At 37.7% G+C, this 19,043-nt stretch overlaps 1 protein-coding gene across 1 annotated transcript in view; it reads left to right on the top strand.

Annotated features, from left to right (window-relative positions):
* The window catches only part of glra1 (glycine receptor, alpha 1), a 239,053-nt gene that overhangs the window by 95,340 nt on the left and 124,670 nt on the right, over positions 1-19,043 (top strand). The window lies entirely within an intron of this gene.

Here is a 19,043-nt window from a genome sequence, read left to right as displayed (position 1 = left end):
AACAGTTTGATACAGTTCATTAGACTTATGTAACAGGATGGTAGAAAAGATGTATTGTGGCAGTATAGTATTGAAAAGCATATTATATTTTAGTTTATCATAGCACTGTATTGTATAATTTATTATAGTAATATGATTATTGTATTTCACTTTGTAGCACAGTACAGCAAATGCTAGTATAGTATAGTATAGTATAACATAGTAAAGTATAGTATAGTATAGTATAGAATAATATAGTATGGTATTGTATGGTATAGTATGGTATGGTATAGTATAGTATAGTATAGTATAGTATAGTATAGTATAGTATAGTATAGTATAGTTTAGTATACTATAGTATACTGTTGTGAAGTGTGGTATAGTATAGTATGGTATAGTATAGCATGGTGTATTATAGTATAGTATACTATAGTGTAGTGTAGTGTAGTGAAGTGTAGTATAGTATGGTGTAGTGTAATGTAGTAAAGTGTAGTGTGGTATAGTATAGTATAGTATAGTATAGTATAGTATAGTATAGTATAGTATAGTATAGCATAGTATAGTATAGTATAGTATTGTATAGTATGGTATGGTATAGTATAGAATAGTCTAGTATATTGCAGAATAGTATACCTTTGTTTAGCATACTTAAGTAGTCTATAAGAAGTATAGTTTATTATAGTAATTTATAGTATAGTGTTTTGTAGTGTAGAACAGTATAGTGTAGTGTAGTGTTGTGTGGTATAGTGTAGTGTAGTGTAGTGTGGTATGGTATGGTATGGTATAGTGTAGTGTAGTGTAGTTTAGTGTAATGTAGTATAGTATAGTATAGTATAGTATAGTATAGTATAGTATAGTATAGTATAGTATAGTGTAGTGTAGTTTAGTGTGGTATGGTGTGGTATGGTATGGTATGGTGTGGTATGGTATGGTGTGGTGTAGTGTAGTGTAGTGTAGTGTAGTGTAGTGTAGTATAGTATAGTATAGTATAGTATAGTATATTATAGAATAGTCTAGTATATTGGAGAATAGTATACCTTTCTTTAGCATACTTAAGTAGTCTATAAGAAGTTTAGTTTATTGTAGTAATTTATAGTATAGTGTTTTGTAGTGTAGAACAGTATAGTATATAATTAGGTATTGCACAGTGGTATGTAGTGTGTATGATAAAGTATTACTGTAGTATAGTACAGTGCATTAGAGTATAGTGTAGTGCAGTCCAGGTAAATATTGTGTTTATTAAATTTGTAGCACAGTATAGTGTTGAATATAGTATAGTATTGTATTTTATGGTCATGTATAGTATAGTATAGTATAGAATAGTATAGTATCGTATAGCGTAGTACAATATAATATAGTATTGTATTGTATTTCATTGTTATGTAAAGTACAGTAGAGCATTGTAAAGTGTAGTTTAGTAAAGAATACTATTGTATTGTATAACATAGACAATATAGTATAATATAGTATCGTATTGTATTTCATAGTCATGTATAGTACAGTCCTGTATAGTGTACAGTAGTATAGTATAATATAGTATAATATAGAATAGAATTGTATAGTATAGTACCATAAAGTATAGTATAGTACAGTATAGTATAGTAAAGTAAGGTATATAATAGTGTATTATAGTTTAGCACAGTATATTATTGTGTAGTAAAGTACAGTATGGTATAGTATTATAGATTAAAGTGTTGTAGTGTAGTATAGACTTGTAGAGTTTAGTATAGTAAAGTAAAATAAAGTGAGGTCTAGTCTAGTCTAGTCTAACATAGTGTTAGTATAGTGTAGTATATTATGTTGTAGTAATATAGTATAGTATAGAATAGTTAAATAAAAGTCTAGTCTAGTTTAGTCTTACATAGTGATATAGAGTATAGTGTTGTTTAGTATAGTATAGTATAGTATAGTATAGTAAATTATAGTGTAATAGAATTTAGTGTAGTTGTATAGCATAGTGTAGTATAGTATAGTATTTTATAGTAAAGTATTGTGTAATAGAATATAGTGTACTTGTATAGTATAGTATAGTATGTTACAGTACAGAATAGTGTAATAGAATATATACTGTAGTTGTATAGTACAGTATAGTATAGTCTAGTCTAGTCTATTTTTATACGATGCTATAGTGTAGAATATTATGTAGTCGTAAAGTATAGTATAATATAGTATAGAAATTTAATAGTATAGTATAATATAGTATAGTATTTTATAATATAGTGTAATAGAATATGGCTAGTTGTATAGTATAGTATTGTTTTTTATAGCATAGTATAGTATTATATTGTATTGTATTCTATTTTATTGTGTAGTGTGATAAAAAAGTTATATTGAACAGTATATTGTAGTAGTATAATGTAGTATAGTATAGTACAGTACAGTATAGTATAATTGAATAAAGCGAGTTCGTGTTGTATAGTATAGTATATTATAGTATTATATAGCATAGCATTGTATTGTGTAGTAAAGTGTGACAGAAATATTGTGTAGTTGTATAGTGTAGTGTATGAGAGTATAGAACAGTTTAGTTTGGTAAAGTATAGTATAGTATAGTATAGTATTGTATAGTATACTACAATATAGTTAAATATAGTATAGTATTGTATTTCTTAGTCATGTATAGTACAGTAGAGTATAGTAGAGTGTAGTAAAGTATAGAAAAGTATAGTAGAGTATAGTCAAGCATAGTATAGTGTAGTGTAGTCTAGTCTGGTCTAGTCTACTCCTGTGAAGTCTAGTCTAGTCTACTCCAGTCTAGTCTAATTTAACATAGTGTTATAGAGTATAGTGTTGTTGTTTAATATGGTATTGTATATCATGGTAAAGTATAGTGTAATAGAATTTAGTGTAGTTGCATAGTAGAGTGAGGTATAGTGTAGTGTAGTATATTATGGTATAGTATGGTACAGTACAGTATAGTATAGTCTTGTCTAGTCTAGTCTTAAATAGTGTAATAGAGTTTAGTGTTGTTTATTATTAAACATAGTATAGTACAGTGTAGTCAAGTGTATTTTAGTATAGTTTAGTATATTGGAGTATATGATAGTATAGTATAGTGAAAGAATATATCTAATTGTACAGTATAGTATAGTATAGTGTAGTGTACTGTAGTGTTGTATAGTATAGTGTAGTGAAGAGTAGTTTAGTATAGTATAGAATAGTTTAGTATAGTGTATTGTAGTGTACTCTACAGTAGTATAGTATTATAGAGTATAGTGATGTAGTGTAGTATAATACATTGAAGTATAGTTTAATATAGCATAGCATAGAATACTACTGTATAGTATAGTATAGTAGTATTCTTTAGTATGGACTTTAGGTGAGTCAGTATAGAAGAACATTGCAAAACTACTTACAGTCAGATCACAGACTCCCAGTATTTTAGTTTTACAAAAGTATGGCTACATATGGTTTGATCAGTGTTTGATTTTACTATAGTCTTTGATTAGATTTATGTGAGCACATTGAAAATGTGATGTATAATAGCAGTAGACAATATAATATAGTATTGTATTGTATTTGGGTAGAATTAAGTAGCCTGGAGTAAAGTATAGAGGAGTGTATTACACTACAGCCTGGTATTGTGCTGTTTACTATGGTACAGCAGCTTGAGTTCAAGTAGAGGAGTGCAGTTATGTCATTGTAAGGTCAGAGCAGTATAATAACATAGAGGACAGACTAGCTGTGTATCACTTCTCTCCAGGTGTTTCCCATTGAAGAATCTCTCTCAGCCCATTTGGCTCCTTAGCTTTACGTGCTAATGCTTGTAGCACAGCAGGCCCGTTACACTGACGCTCCTATCAGTTGTATCTAATTTACATGCACAGTGAAAACGACATGGTGCAGACCCCCTTTCACATTCCTCCCACACATACACAAACACAGTCATCACAATTAGCTCTGCAGGAATTTCCAGACAATAACAGTCAGTGATGGAGCAACAGCAGAGGTGATGCACTGGGCAATCTTTGGGGGCAACGCTGTCACAGAAGATTAATGCAGGTTAAGAAAGCTTATGGCAATGTTTCCTGGCAACAGAATGGGCCTCTGTGATTGTTGCAACAAAGCTGGGGAATCTTCACAGGTCCCCAAAGCTCAGAAAGTTAACTCTGGCTGCACTGTTTCAAGAAGATTAGAAGAAACTTAGTCATCCTTGTTAATGCAGATATGATGCTTTGTGTCTGATTACTGTGGGTGACTAATGATTCTGAGGGAGACTCCTTTGATTTGCAGACTAAAGACCCCAATTACCTCCTGAGCGTATTCTGCAGAGTGATACTGTCAGCTTCACAGGAGACAGCGTTTTTATATTAGCAGGCAGCAACTCGTCTGCCTTCAGGCTGCTGCTGTGCAGAACTCCCCCATTGGTTTTGGCAGAGGAAAATACAAATGGTAAAACTAATAAGAAGTACTATCTCATTTTAATGTACAAACAGCAGGAGGAGAATTATGGCATAAAATAATAAAACACCCAATAGTGGTTATTGTGACTTCAGGCACTATCAAGAAGTCGCAGCAATATAAATGTTTGGAATCAGCATCAGAATGGAAAAATTGCAGAATCATAACATTTAGGATTTTGCCCAGACAGAGTATTGAGGTTAAAATAATGATAAAAATGTAGTTAATAAGGTGCCCACCTTGTTCCTGGGAGCTCTAACTAACTCTAACTATCTCTAACTAGGGATGTCCAAATCGAGTTTCTTAAGGCCAGTCAGAATCACCAGTGAGTGATCTCGGTCTTTCACTGATACCATACTGGTCATGTTTTGTGCTTTGATGTAATAACTTTTTTAGTGGTCAGTCAGTCTACTTAGCTTTGTGGTGTGAATGAGTAGCCTCAAAAATAAGCACAAAAGTCAACAACTTGGCTTGACTTATTTGTCCTACAGAGTCAGTGCAAAGACTTCCCAAGTAACAATGGGAGTATCCTACATTAAAGACGACTGAATATATTCATTATATTCAGCACCGCCTCAACTGGGCTTCCCTGAAGATTTTTTCAAGGCTAGTCAAGATAGCTGAAAGATAAAATTTATCCAGGTAAATTTAGTAGTTTCAATTTAAAACGTGACTAAAAAACATCCAACCATACAGCAGGGCTTCTTTGTTTTCCTATAGGAATAGGTGCCCAATGAGGTGCCCAGTTATCAGGGCTTTATGGATGACATGGAGATCTTGCCTCTGCAAAGTCCATTAATCCCTGATAATTGGGCACCTCGTCAGGCATTAACCTGCTTATATCATGGCCGCTTGCCAAAGAAAAGAACTGAAGAAAAGAATAGAAAGTTTTACTAAAGCAACATTCCTGTTTCCCCAGCAATGCTTGAGGGATTGACTAATAACTGGAAATTCATTCCAATCTCATAACGAGAGAATGTAAATTTAGTTCAGTAGTCCAGTAAATAGGACGGGCCACAGATACAAAGTCGCAATGGAAGAAAAAACTAGTCTGCTCAGCGCACTTAATGGATTTATCAATGAAAAGGCATGAAGACGAGGGAGACGGAGAGTCATCTGTGATCAGACTAATATCCTGTAAATTAACATGAACATTCCTCCTTCTGCACTACGAGGTCACAGAGGTTAAAAGGAGCTGTCTACGCCCTGCAGGTGCTGAATCTCTGTTAGAGGCACATCAATATTTATCAGATATTATCATGCCGGTTTATTAGAAGCATTTATCTTGACTCTACAAAGAAATACTTGCCTACCGTAAAATACCAAATAATCGCCTGGTCCCAAATAACCGCCGGGTGTGGCAGTACATTTTGACAAATAAACGCCTGTTCCAAATAGATGCCGGGTGTAATTTATTCAAAGCTCCAATATGTAACTGAGATGAGATGAGAACCGTATAGAATCAACTCCCAACTCCCCCTCCCTTCCTGTTCTTCTCCCTGTTTGAGCTCCGTAGCTCCGCCCCTCTCTTTAAGTACCTCCTCTCGGATGAGAATGTCCGCTGAATTGAATACTCACGGTGACAAAGCACTCGTGGAGTGATTTTGCTCTGCTTTTCCACTGAAATCAACGGCCGAATCACAGGCAAGAAAACACTTCATCTCATCATGAACAAATTCTACACAGGACCAAACACCGCCGTAATTCCACCATTGAATCAACTTCTCACTGAGATGAGATACGGAAGCTACAGCGGCCAATAGGAACGCTCGCTCTGACCTGAGCCTGATTGGCTGCGAGTACTAGCCTCCTCATTGGCTGCCTTTTGTGAGAAAGGAATTAAACGCCTGTTCCAAATAGCCGCCTGGTCCCAAATAAACGCCTGGTCTGCTCAGGGATTGAGACAAATAAACGCCCCGGCTATTATTTGGTATTTTATGGTATTTCCTTTTGTTTTATGTAATTTAAATCTTCTGAAAATAGATTATAGAAGTAAGAACAGGAGGTAAGTGAGTTTGTTGTGACACTCTCACCTCTCAGTGTTGAGGTGAGCCTGGGAACAAGACGTACGTCGGATATAGGAGATAAGGCCCTGTTGCATTAAAACCTGGAGTCTGTTATTATATTTATGTCAGTTAAGTCAGTGGTTCCAAAGTAGGGGTCAGGACCCCTCGGGGGGTTGTGAGGCATTTATGGGGGGTCGCTCGTCGTTTACAGAAAATCAAAGACAAATTTAACTCCTTAAAGCCTGTTGTATCATATTTTATACATACTTTTATAATACCTCTATCTAATCAATATGATCAATAAATTACCAAAAAAAACCTTCTGAATACAATCTGATAAATGATATAAATGCCCTCAAGTGGATTATCAGTTACCAAAAACACCTAATTTATCCAATGAGATACAAAAAATATATTTGTTAAATTTTATGGACATTTGGATATTTTGGGATTTAGACAGAAAGTGAAACAAATATTTCAGTTCCATAAAATGAGAATTTCCTGGCTATTATTTGTGTACTTAGCCTTTAAAGGGTTAAAATAATTCAAACTAATATATTGCATCCATTATGGTAAAATATAAACTTAAAATGAGCTCAATTTAAAATAAAATCATAGTTACTGAGTAAGATTTGGGCTTAAATGAAAGTAAAGAACACAAAAAAACCTTAAAATGTAAATCTCGCCATGATGCTTGGTGTAATATCGTATGTATTCCAGGTATGTAGGGGGTCCTTGGTCTTCTGCACTATAATTTTGGGGGTCATGGGCTGAAAAAGTCAGGAACCCCTGAGTTAAGTGATGGTTGATGCCGGTCCACAGGCAACGCTGTACTCCCTGCTCAGAAAATATGACTGCCTCAGGTTGCTATGGTTACTCCTATCATCTCACAGCTGCTGTGCATTAATTTGGAACAATGTGAACATTTTTTGACAAGAACTACTCGAGAAGTTCGATTGGTGTCCATGTATCAGAAGTTAATAGACACCAATGGAACCTCCAGAGCCAATCAGAATCGAGTATTCACCAAGGCCATGGTATAAAGTGGAATAATCAATGGATGAACTCACATTGAAGATGGTATTGATTAAAGCTTCAGTCTCTGTCAGAAAACAAACAGACTCTGACCTCCAGTATGGCCGTCAGATATGTATGTGGCTGTATAACCCCAAAGCTCATTATTGAGTTATCAGAGACGGCTCACTGGAGATTAAAGCTCATTGATTTCCTCTGATTGTGTTTCTCAATCATAAGCAATAAAAGCATTTTAATTTCCTGATCTTCATTGAGTATCCTCAGTGAGACGGTTGAACCTTTCCCCTATAATAAGAGCTATTGATGTCTGTAAACTCTCTATCATCACAAATGGTTATGGTGTTTCTTACTAGAGAGCAGCATGAGGGATTGATTGGCAGTTTTGTTGGAAACGTCAATTTTTGAAGAGGGGAGGACAGCAGAGGAGACATGAAGGGGAAGAAAGAATGAGTGCAGGGTAATGCAGAAAATGGGAACTGAAATGTAAGTGAATTAAATCATAGAGCGTTTGGTTAAACAAACCAGATTAGAGGACAATGAAAATCAAAGAAAAGACAAAATAAAGGACAATAAGAAAATGTGGTACAACAATGAAGGACTGAAAATGTAAAGGAAGAGAGGGAGAATGAAAACAATGGAAATGTTGGAGGAGATGGACACAAAAGAGAAAGAACGATGGCAGAGGAAAGAATGAATGAATGACTTGGAATAATCTATGAGACCTGAAGCAGAGCACACACTCGACAGGAAGAGCAAGCCATCCTCCAGGAGGAGATGTGGGAGGACAGGCAGATGGGGGGGGGGTAGGAAAGAGAGGGGGAGGAGGGAGAGGAAAGACAGGAGAGAGAGAGGAGATTTCTCTTCCAGCGTATTCAGCAGAATCCAGTCAGCAGGTCAGGGCCCGAAGCCTGGCGCGGCCGCCGTCGGCAGCAGCCGTTCCTCCTGATTAGAGGCTCCACTCCTCTCCTTCTGTTGCGGGTTGTTCAGCACATATTACACACAACTCACCTCCTCACACCGGCGCTTTATGCAGATTAATGTAAGGCCAAGGGATATTTGTCTGCTAACGGATTCCAGGCTCTCCTTCCCCCCTTGGTGCCGTGCAAGAGGCCCCGAGGATTCAATCTGTCTCTGTAGATTTATGATTATCCATGTGCCCGGATTCATGGAGGACGGCTTTGTAATATGATTGCATAGTGCTTGAGAGAGGTGACACTTTAATGTGACGGCTGCAGGTTGGAGCATATTGCAGTTATTTTACTTTTTATATTGAGAGCAAAAAAATAAAAAAAATCTGCTGCTATGTAGATTTATGCCTATTCAAGTGGCCTGTCTGGAGGAGAACACCTTTATAATGTGATTGCACAGTGCTGCAGAAAGCTAACACTGCAAAATGGTTACTGCAGACTGGGGCACACAGTGTGGTTAAAGTGAATGTAAAGCAGAATATCCCCTACACAGATTAATGCCCATGCAAGTGGCCTATTTTAAAGGGCATATTATAGCAGTGCAGGGCTTTGAGAGAGAACACATGGGTAGGTCTGCAGGGCTTTCCTAGAGGAAGAAATTCATCCATAACAAAGCTAGTAATTTGTCAGTGCTGAATTTGATTGTAAATGTGATCCTTCTCCTCTAAAGCTTGGTGTAGAAATAAATATCTACATGGATGAATAAGAAAATACACCTCTGCTTTTATGTTTCAAATAAAAAACTGTTGGCTTATGATCCATCTCAAAGCATGCACAGTTTCTGTAAGGGTTTTCTCACACAGAAGATGCCGCCACTTTATTAGGTACACCCTGCTTTGCCTTCAGAACTGCTCTATTTCCTCATGGCATAGATTTGTCAAGGTGCTGGAAAGAAAGATAGGAGATTTTGGTCCATATCAGCATGATAGCATCAACCTATCTACAGCTGAAACATTGGCTGTACATCCATGATGCACATCTTTCTTTGCACCACATCCAAAAGGTGCCCTGTTTGATTTAGATCTGATGTTCATGGAAGTCTTTTGAGAGCAGGTTTGAGATTGTTTGAGCTTTGTGCCAAGGTGCATAAACAAGTTTAAGATTGTATGTTGGCATAGAAGGTAACAAAAATTATTGACAAAGCTAAACAGAAATCAACAATAATATAGCAAATAAGCAACATGGCAATGTTAACTAAAAGTCTAAAATAACAAGATTTATTGAACTTACTAGTAAAATTGACTATTCAGATGGCAGATTGTATGGCTGACCATACAAATTGTGGCTTTTAGCTAAAGACAGTCTCAGGAAGTTCTAACTACTTCGTCCACACCATTATTATCCTGCTTAAGTAGCTACCAGGAGATGGGTATGCTGGGATCATAAAGGGACATGGTCAGCAACAGTAATCAGGTTCCCTGCTGTGTTTGAACGGTGCTTAAATGGTACTAGAAGGCGCAAAAAGGGCCAAGAAAATGTCCACCACGCCACTACACCAGCAGCCACAGCCTAACCCGTTGATTCAAGACAGGATGGATCCATACTTTCATGTTGTTCTTGCCTAATTCTGATCCTACCATCTGAATGTTTCTGCAGTAATCGAGACTCATCAGACCGATATTGGTCGATATTGGTCGATATTGGTATCTGCTAAAATTAATTTCTAAAAATAAGTAGACTGGATATTGGCAAAACCCAACATAGTGCATCCATACTGATATTTTTGTTTTAATATACTCAGATTTAATTCTAGTCCTGATTTTTTGTTCTGCAATAAAACCTACTCTTATTCTATAACTTGACTCTCCTCTAACTGTTACTGCTAAAATATTGCCAGATTTGTTTTCTTGAGCTTCACATTCTTGGGTCAATATTTATTTTAGTTGATGCAATAGTGTGAAAACTTTTATTCCTCAAGCACAGCTTTAATGTGATTTTTCTTGACTTGTAACATGATGCCTGTTTCATTCCTGACTGAAGCATCAAACTCAGTTCATGCACTCCGTAACTTTGGTTGTACCTCTTCAGGAAAATATGATACAGCTTTATGGTTTAAGGCCTGAAAAGTAAACTTCCCATAACTAATCTGAGCTCAGTATTCTCAGTATGGACAAAAAGGCAAAGGGCAAAGAGACCACGACGAAGGAGGAGAGAGCTAAAGACTAAGATATATGAGAGAGTCGCTGAATTATGGTTTGATACTATTGGAGTGCCTGATCAGGAAACAAAAAGAAGAAAAATTTTACATTATCATGGGTTAAACTTTGCAATAATTCATCTTTGAAGCTGTTTATTTTGAGAAACTTTGGGACTTCAATTTAAGTTCAAACATAGCTGCTTTGGTCGGATCAGACCTGCTGCTCTGGAGGCAATCAGCTAGAAAGGCATTTCAGCACCACGGACAGCTCTAAGAGGCCAGTGCTGTCTCCTTTATGCATAAATAAGAGCATACATCATCAAACATACAATTAAAACTCAATAATTCAATTGGAAATATCAAGCTTTTTCTGTTTTAAATACATTTTTCATTATTATTGAATTATCTTGTAACTGTCAGTGATTATGCGTGCTTTAAAGTCTTTCGTTTTCTGGCCAACATAATAGAGAAACCTGATCCTGAAGGCATTATGTGGCGTAGGGTATTCTCACACAGATTTTTAAACTGCAGCACAAGTCTATTAAAAATCAGATAATGCCACTACTTTTCTTATACGATGGTAACAGAACAGGCACCCATTATTGGATAATTTCTTTCTGTTAATTGCCAAAAATTTCAAGCAAACTCCTGCTCCCTCATATCGGCCAATTAATCAATTTCAATTACAGTTTTTGCTTCCCTCAGTCATGAAAATAAGGCAATCATGACTGAACGATTATCGTTCTGCATGCCATTTGTGCTCATTTTGTCCACAGGGTTAGTCATCTGTGGTTTAGGTAGCACGCCCTCCCCGATAGATGGTTCCTGCTTTAACATAAGAATGATGAGGAAAAATCTGCAGAGCTGAGTGCTCAGTCAGAGAATGTACTCACCAACACTGCTTTGTCTTTTGAAAGATCACATCCGACACCAAATCCATAAACAATGATGGAGCACAAGCGTACATAAGAAAACATGAGAGCAGCTCATATGCTGATATGCATAAAACATCCTGTATTTGTCTGCATCAATCATGTTTCTCCTTTTATTGACAGAAGATCAGATCAGATACGCCCTTGGATGCAAACTTGCACACATTTAGATAGTAAGACATTGATTTTAATTGAACATTAATGTTTCTCTTTTTCTTTATAAGACCATCCTCTCACCTTTTTAACCTATCGCTTTTCAACCAGATAAGTCTAGACAATAAAGCTCTGTGTCTCTAGGACTTTTTCCAGAGTCATTACAAACTAATCTAGCTTTTCACAGAAAGGCTTTTGAAACATTAAGGTTAAACAGTGAAATAATTGCTATAGCCAATTAAATTTCAGGGATATGAATCTCTTTTGTGATTTAATTGCTGCATAAGCACTTAAAACGCTAATTATATTAAACAGAAAGCATGCACACACACTACTTTATGCCAGTGGAATTTTTATCATCTTTTTCAGTCCGAGATCAGCCTGTAATGAGTGATAATACTCAGCATTTTATCCCCTAAATTGGCATTTTGATTTCACCAGGGCTGTCAGTCTCAGTGCTTTAAACACAATAAGATTATGGTTCAAAATAAAGGCATAATAATTTATGTTTAAATGCAGTTCCTTTCAGGCCTATAGTAGTTTAGGGGCAACAGGCGAATACTCCTCATTGTAGCATCTTTCTGCCCTCACAGTGATGTAAATTAAGCATTGCACTGCCCCTTTGAATGTCTTATTTTACTTTAACAACTCACAAACAGCTCTGTGGACAAGTCAAAAGTCATCTGCACCATTTGATGTCAACTATTTCCCCATTTTAATGTTCACTTTACTTATTTTTATTCACTTTTCCATCTGTTACAAGTTCTTTTTTACACAATTAAGTAAAATCCTGTTGCTTTCCAACTTACTAGAAGATCCTTGTTTCCTACAAAATAAAAGCATTCATCTGTTCAGGATGTTATGTATCCTTTGCTTTGTTGAGAAAATCTCATAGGCCAGTGTTTCCCAACCATGTTTCTTTGGAGCCCCCCTTTCATGTCAAGTCATCCAAAAATCAACACAGATTTTAATTGTTTCACTGATAAAACCCTAAAAGGGCCTATGTGTGTTTTTCTTATCAACAGACCTTTGTATAACCTACTTAATAACTGCTTTTCATGGTTTTAGTCAATATAATTTTGGCAGCCTCAGAGCAGACAAAGCCTCGCGTCCCACCAAAGATCTTTGGTGCCCCCCTGGGGGTCCTGGGCCCCAGGTTAGGAACCAATATTATAGGCTATGTTCACACTGCAGGCCTTAATGCTTTCTTCTGATCTTTTGCTGGGATCTGATGTTTTTGGTGGGCTGTTCACACTGCGATCATTCTAAAAGATCAGATGTGTATCTGATTTAGTACCACTAATAAAAGTGGCCCGAATCTGGTATGTAAAAGATCAAATTCAATATGACTAGTGCTGTTTACACTGTCTGAAAAAAAAAACAGATTTGAGTCACTTTCATCAGCAGTGTTAAAAGTCTTCATCAGCCTTTGCTTAACTGCTGATCTAAACCAGTGTTACCCAGCCATTTTTCCTTGGAGGCCCCCCTACGAAAAGCAGAGCCCCCAGGGACCAGAAGTGAAGAAAAAGTGACACATACTGGCAAAAACCAACATAGATTTTAATTGTTTCAATGCTGAAATCCTAAAAAAATAAAAGGCCTATGCATGCTTTTCTTATCAAAAGACCTTTGTATAAACTACTTAATATCTACTTTATCATGATTTAGTCAACATTTATATTTCCAATTTGGCAGTCTCAGAGCAGACAAAGCCTTAAGACAGACCCCAGGTTGGGAACCAATGACCTAAACCATAGTAATAGCTACCACTGAGGTCATCAAGGTCCGGACGTCAGTATTTTTTTGTAGTGTATTCCAAAAATAACTTCATGTTTCCATGGCAAATCCAAAGATGATAAAATACCAAAAACAAAGCTCACTTCTCCCAGTAGCATTTATTGATTGTGTGTGTGCACTGGGGATGAAGTTGAATGCTCTTGTCCACAATATGCAGTCTTTGGTAGAAGTTAAACCAAAGTTGAAGTTCCCTCAGACCAGAATGTACACATCAGATTTCCTGCTTTAACCCTAGCTACAGATGCACATGTTTAGATCAGGGAAATTAAAACCATTTACGGGGATAGTCCTCCCAAATCTCCCAAGACAGCTCAGTTTTGGACCTCGGTATTTCTAAAACCCTCCATACAGTCCCAACCCTAACTGGGTCATTTACAGAAAGTAAACAAGTGTATACGTATGAGTTCCTGAAAAGTGCAAATATGGCCACAGTGACCAGGGGCAACTGTCACTGAGTCATTTTGTACATGCCCCCTTGCATACTTCATTGAATATATATATGGGGGCTTTCACTAACAAAGACCATGCTATCTGAATATTAGTTTGAATATTTTGATATTGAAATGATGAAGCTTATATACGTTGGCCAGCAGAAATGGATTAGGCAGAGAGGCGTGGTCTAAGTTCCTGAACCTAGTTTTTTTAAAACTAAAACTACATTTATGCTTTTATTTGAGAGACAGAAGAGTGGCTAATGTTGGGAACTGAGGCAGAGAGTGGGGAATGGGAAGGGGGCCATAGGCCAGACTTGAACTTAGGTCGCACGCATGGAGGAAACCAGCCTCTCTACACGGGGGTGCAGACATAACCACAAGGATATCAGTAGCTGCCTGCAATCTTCTTAATGCGTTACAGTGTTAACCAGTGTATTTGACACTAGGAAGCTGTCTCCTGGCTCAAAGTCATGCTCTCAGATCATGCTGGTGTAGCAGAGCAGTGCTTATTTAAATAATAACACTTTGAAGAATTGCTTCTCATTGCCAGCGCAGATTAAAAATGTGTGTTTTGAATGCAAAAGTATTTACTTTTAAAAATGCAATCAAAAACTGATTCAGGGATCAACTATCAAATTCTGCTATTAACTATAATTCTAGAAATTACTCATTAGGCATTGCTAGTTTTAAAATTGGATTTAGAAATCGGCCTCTTAAAGTGAAGAAAAAAATGAAAATCCATTCATCCTTTCTCTCAGTCCTGACAAACATAAATTATTAAAAATAAAGATTAAATAAAGCAATCTGAATGTACTCTTTTTGCTTCAGTGGTACTCTTATTTAAATTCTAAAGGCTGATTTCAACTTTAATTATGTCAACATGAAAAGGACATAATGACGCTGAGTCGACCTGTTTTATCAGCGAGGTTGTGAGAAGGAGTGCATGCGAGTGTTTGAGGGATAAGGTGTGTGGGCGGACCGAGAGTGTGTGTGTCTGCTCTAATCTCACATGACTATCTACCTTCCTCTCAAGATGATTAAAAGCACCGAGCTAACAGCAGAGCATCACGACACTCTGTTAAATCACACACTGATTTATTGAGCAGATGAACATCTCCCTCACACACACAAATACACACACACACAGATACAAACAGTCCATCTGCACAAACACACGGTCAGACAAACTAACAGCAAACAGGAAGGATCAGGCAAACAAATACGCTCATGTTCAAACTCATTCTGTCAAACAGACGGAAACACACATGTACAGAACACCAAATACACCCAATGGTTTTTTTATTCTCTACTCATTCAAACACAGTGGTGCCACCGGTCATTACCCTGAACACAACATGCATACAGTCAATTAACATTTATATATTAGGGCTGTCTGCATTAATGCATCCATCAAGATTTATTCAGATCCACACTAAGAGCTTTGTTTTTTCATTGCAGCACACTTCACAACCCACAGTTGAGAACCACTGACACAGAGGATTTAGTGCTGATTTCTGTTTTATTTCTGTCCTCTTCTGTTCTTGAGTTGCAACCTCACACCAACATGTAGCTGCACATACATTCAAAGAAGAATGACTGGTATAACCCAGTGGTTACCACACTTCTTCTACCGGGCCTCCTGTATGTAGATGAAACATTTTAAGCCCTCATCACCCCTCATCACACATCAGTTTACACTGAAAAACCTCTCTTGTGAAAGAAGGATGTGTTAAAAACAAGGATGGGTGAGCAGATTAATTTTATTCTCACTCTCAAAGTATAAAAAATTGTAGGACACTCCTGGTTGGACAGTTTTAGTAACTTTCACTAAATGAACAAATACATAACATTTGTTTTTTAATCTAAAATAGGGTTAAGGGCCACTTTAAATGAGAAGTGGCCCCCTGGCTGCCAGTTTCCCAGCCCTGCCTTAAAAAGATGAATGTGGCTCTTTCTTTAATCCACATCATTGTACATGTGAAGCTGAGGATGAAACATGACTCATCAGATGTTCTCATCTTTGATGTCAGCTGGGTAGTCATTCATTTGCCCTACATTTACCTGAACGTCCTCTCATGAATGTGCTGTGCCATAGTTGCAGTGCAAAAGCACACACTGTTGGGGCGCATATCGTACTTGTCTGACTGCATTGTGCCAAGTGTAAAGTTTGGTGGAGGGGGGATTATGGTGTGGGGTTGTTTTTCAGGAGCTGGGCTTGGCCCCTTAGTTCCAGTGAAAGGAACTCTGAATGCTTCAGCATGCCAAGAGGTTTTGGACAATTCAATGCTCCTAACTTTGTGGGTACAGTTTGGGGATGGCCCCTTCCTGTTCCAACATGACTTGGCCTCCTCGTCCAACATCAGTGTGTGACCTCACAAATGCGCTTATGGAAGAATGGTCAAAAATGAAACACACTCCTAAACCTTGTGGAAAGCCTTCCCAGAAGAGTTAAAGCTGTTCTAGCTGCAAGGGGTGGACCGACGTCATATTAAACCCTATGGATTAAGGATGGGATGTCACTTAAGTTCATATGCAGGTCAGGGCAGGTGAGCGAATACTTTTGGTAATACAGTGTTTGTATACATCTCTAAAAACATATAGTTTTATTTAGCCTTGCACAGCGCTGGTAATCACTGAGTTAACCGTGGAGTAATGTCAAGGATTATATGAAACATTTAAGGTGCTGAGTTGTGATGTTAGCTGTGTTGAATTTGTTTTTTGAGTGCAGAGATGAGAATTTAAGTTGCATAGAAATTAGAAAACTTAATAAACCAAACTTTTTTTTAGGGTCTTGTAAATAAAAAAAACATTTTTTGGTACAGCTTCAGAACAACCATAGGTGCATTCAGCTGGAAGCTGCTATTTAACACTGGCACTTAAAAAATGAAACACCAGCAAGATTGAAGCTCAGAACCAGATTTTTCTGTGGAAACGAATGGAAGTAGATTAGAGACAGTCAAAGCAAAATGACTGAACACTTTTAGGTACATTTCACACTTCAAATGATTTCCAAAACAGAATTTATACTATGTTTTAAATCTCAAAGGATGTAGGAGTGTAAAGGAAGAGCTCTGTGACTTGGGACTGAAATCAGTGTTGTGTTCCTACGGATACGATTGCTCTGTAACAGCAGGAGCTGTGTGCCTGGTTTCTTCACACATTCACTAGATTATCTATGCTTTAAATGCTGATAACAAAATTATTTTACACTGTTAGAATACACACATAAGGTCTGTGATGTCCAGGGATCAGCATCCTTTACCTGGATGGATTGTTATTCTCGGCTGAGGTCTCAGTCACTGTCTCTGAGTATGCTTGAGTTGATCCTGAAAGGTAAAGGTGTTCTACATGTTCTAGAAGGGTTCTCATGCCTGCTATGACATTCACTCCTGGTGGCACCCCCCCGCTCAAACACCTTCTCTCTGCAGTATCACTACCTTTCAGTAATCCAGTTGGATAAAGCTTCAGTCGCCCCGTGTGTGTCACTGTGTCGCCCCCTGTAGACCTCCTATTGATTTCTGTTCCAGTGCAGTCAGGCTGCTGCCATCCTGTCATGTCTGCCCGTCAGTCAGAAACCAGCCTGGAAAAGCCTGGAAGGTCCAGGAGAGCTTAACGATTCACTGCAGGCTCAGATCACTATCACCCGCAACCGGACGTCTATTATTTCCCTGTGGAATCGATATTTTTCTTCGGATTCTGATTGTGAAGGGCAGTATGTCTTTAAAGCATAGAAGAAGGATGGCATTTTTACAACGGAATAACCAAATTTCAATAAGAGTTGGGCTTTATGGGATGTTTATTTCATTGAATGTTGCAGTGGTTGACACCAGCAGGGACTGTAATGACAGTGTGTTCAAATCCATGTTCTTTAATATGGAGTTGACCCTCCTTTAGTAGCTCTAACAGCACTCCACTCTTCTTGGAAGGATTTCCACTAGATTTAGGAGTGTTTCAGTGGGTATGTGTGCACATTCATTCTGTAAAGTACTTATGAGGTCAGGTACTGATGTTGGATAAGAAGGCTGGGCTCACAATCTCTGTTCCAGTTTATCCCAAAGGTGCTGGATGGGGCTGAGGTCAGGACTCTGTGTGCAGTCCACACCAAACTTAATAAACCATGTCTTTATAGTCCTTGCTTTGTGCACACGGGCACAGTCATGTTAGAATAAAAAGGGGCCTTCCCCAAACTGTTACCACAGAGTTGGAAGCACCTTCAATACAACGGTTCATATCTAATTTGCAAGAGCCCAAATAGTTGTGATTATTATTTCAGAATTGCTCAGCCTTAAGCTGGGGATACACTGCACAACTTTCAGAACTTTACACATTTTGAAAAGTCCACACAAACAGACCGGTTTCAGCAGATTTCTGTACGATGCCTGATAGACTGGGATCACACACTTAACAAATGCACCTGATGAGGGATCCCAGACTACATGATCAATCAAACCAGCTTAAGCCAACTAAACGCATCAAACTTTTGTGTAATGCATCAATGACTGTTCCCCATTGTTGCTCTGATATTCCCGCTATTTCCCATCGTCTTCTAGTGCTATTTCCTATGTCCCAGCCTCTCTTTCTCATTGGCTGTTGGCAACACGTGTTTGCACTTGAGCCAGTAATCAGTTCACACTACCCAGTTGCGACCAGACTCTGCTAAAAAAAAAAAAAAATCAAGCATGTTTGATTGACCAGGACTGAGGTCGGGTCTGTTCCCTTCACACTTACAAATTTTTGTGCCAACTAGCCATGCCCAACAGGGGCGTAGCTAGGGATTTTGGGCCCCCAGAAAGAATATTACACAGGGCCCCCCTCACCCGGATTGCCAAGCAACAAATTTTGCCTCATTTTTATAAATATCTCTGCATTTTAATGTATTTTTGAACCATAATTTCCTCATTTATGAGCAATAATTTTACTATGGTTATATTAAATTTTGCAGTGCTGGACGTTTGGACATTTTTAAGGGAACAGCAGGGCCCCCCAGTATTTATTTTACACTATTTGATATAAATTTCAGTCTGTTGACCGATTCATTTATTTGCTTTTGATTTAATAATGACTTAAATTACTAAGATAAAATAAATAAAAACACATTTTTCATTGCACGCTTCTAAAGGGCCCCTTCCTCCCGTGGGCCCGGGTAATCAGTACCCTTTTCCCCCCTTTGCTACGCCCGTGATGCCTACTGTCCCCAACTA

This window comes from Cheilinus undulatus, linkage group 10 (genome assembly GCF_018320785.1).
Source record: "Cheilinus undulatus linkage group 10, ASM1832078v1, whole genome shotgun sequence".
Classification (NCBI taxonomy): Eukaryota; Metazoa; Chordata; class Actinopteri; order Labriformes; family Labridae; genus Cheilinus; species Cheilinus undulatus.
Note: the sequence above shows the minus strand (reverse complement) of the source record. Positions and strands in the feature narration are given on the sequence as shown.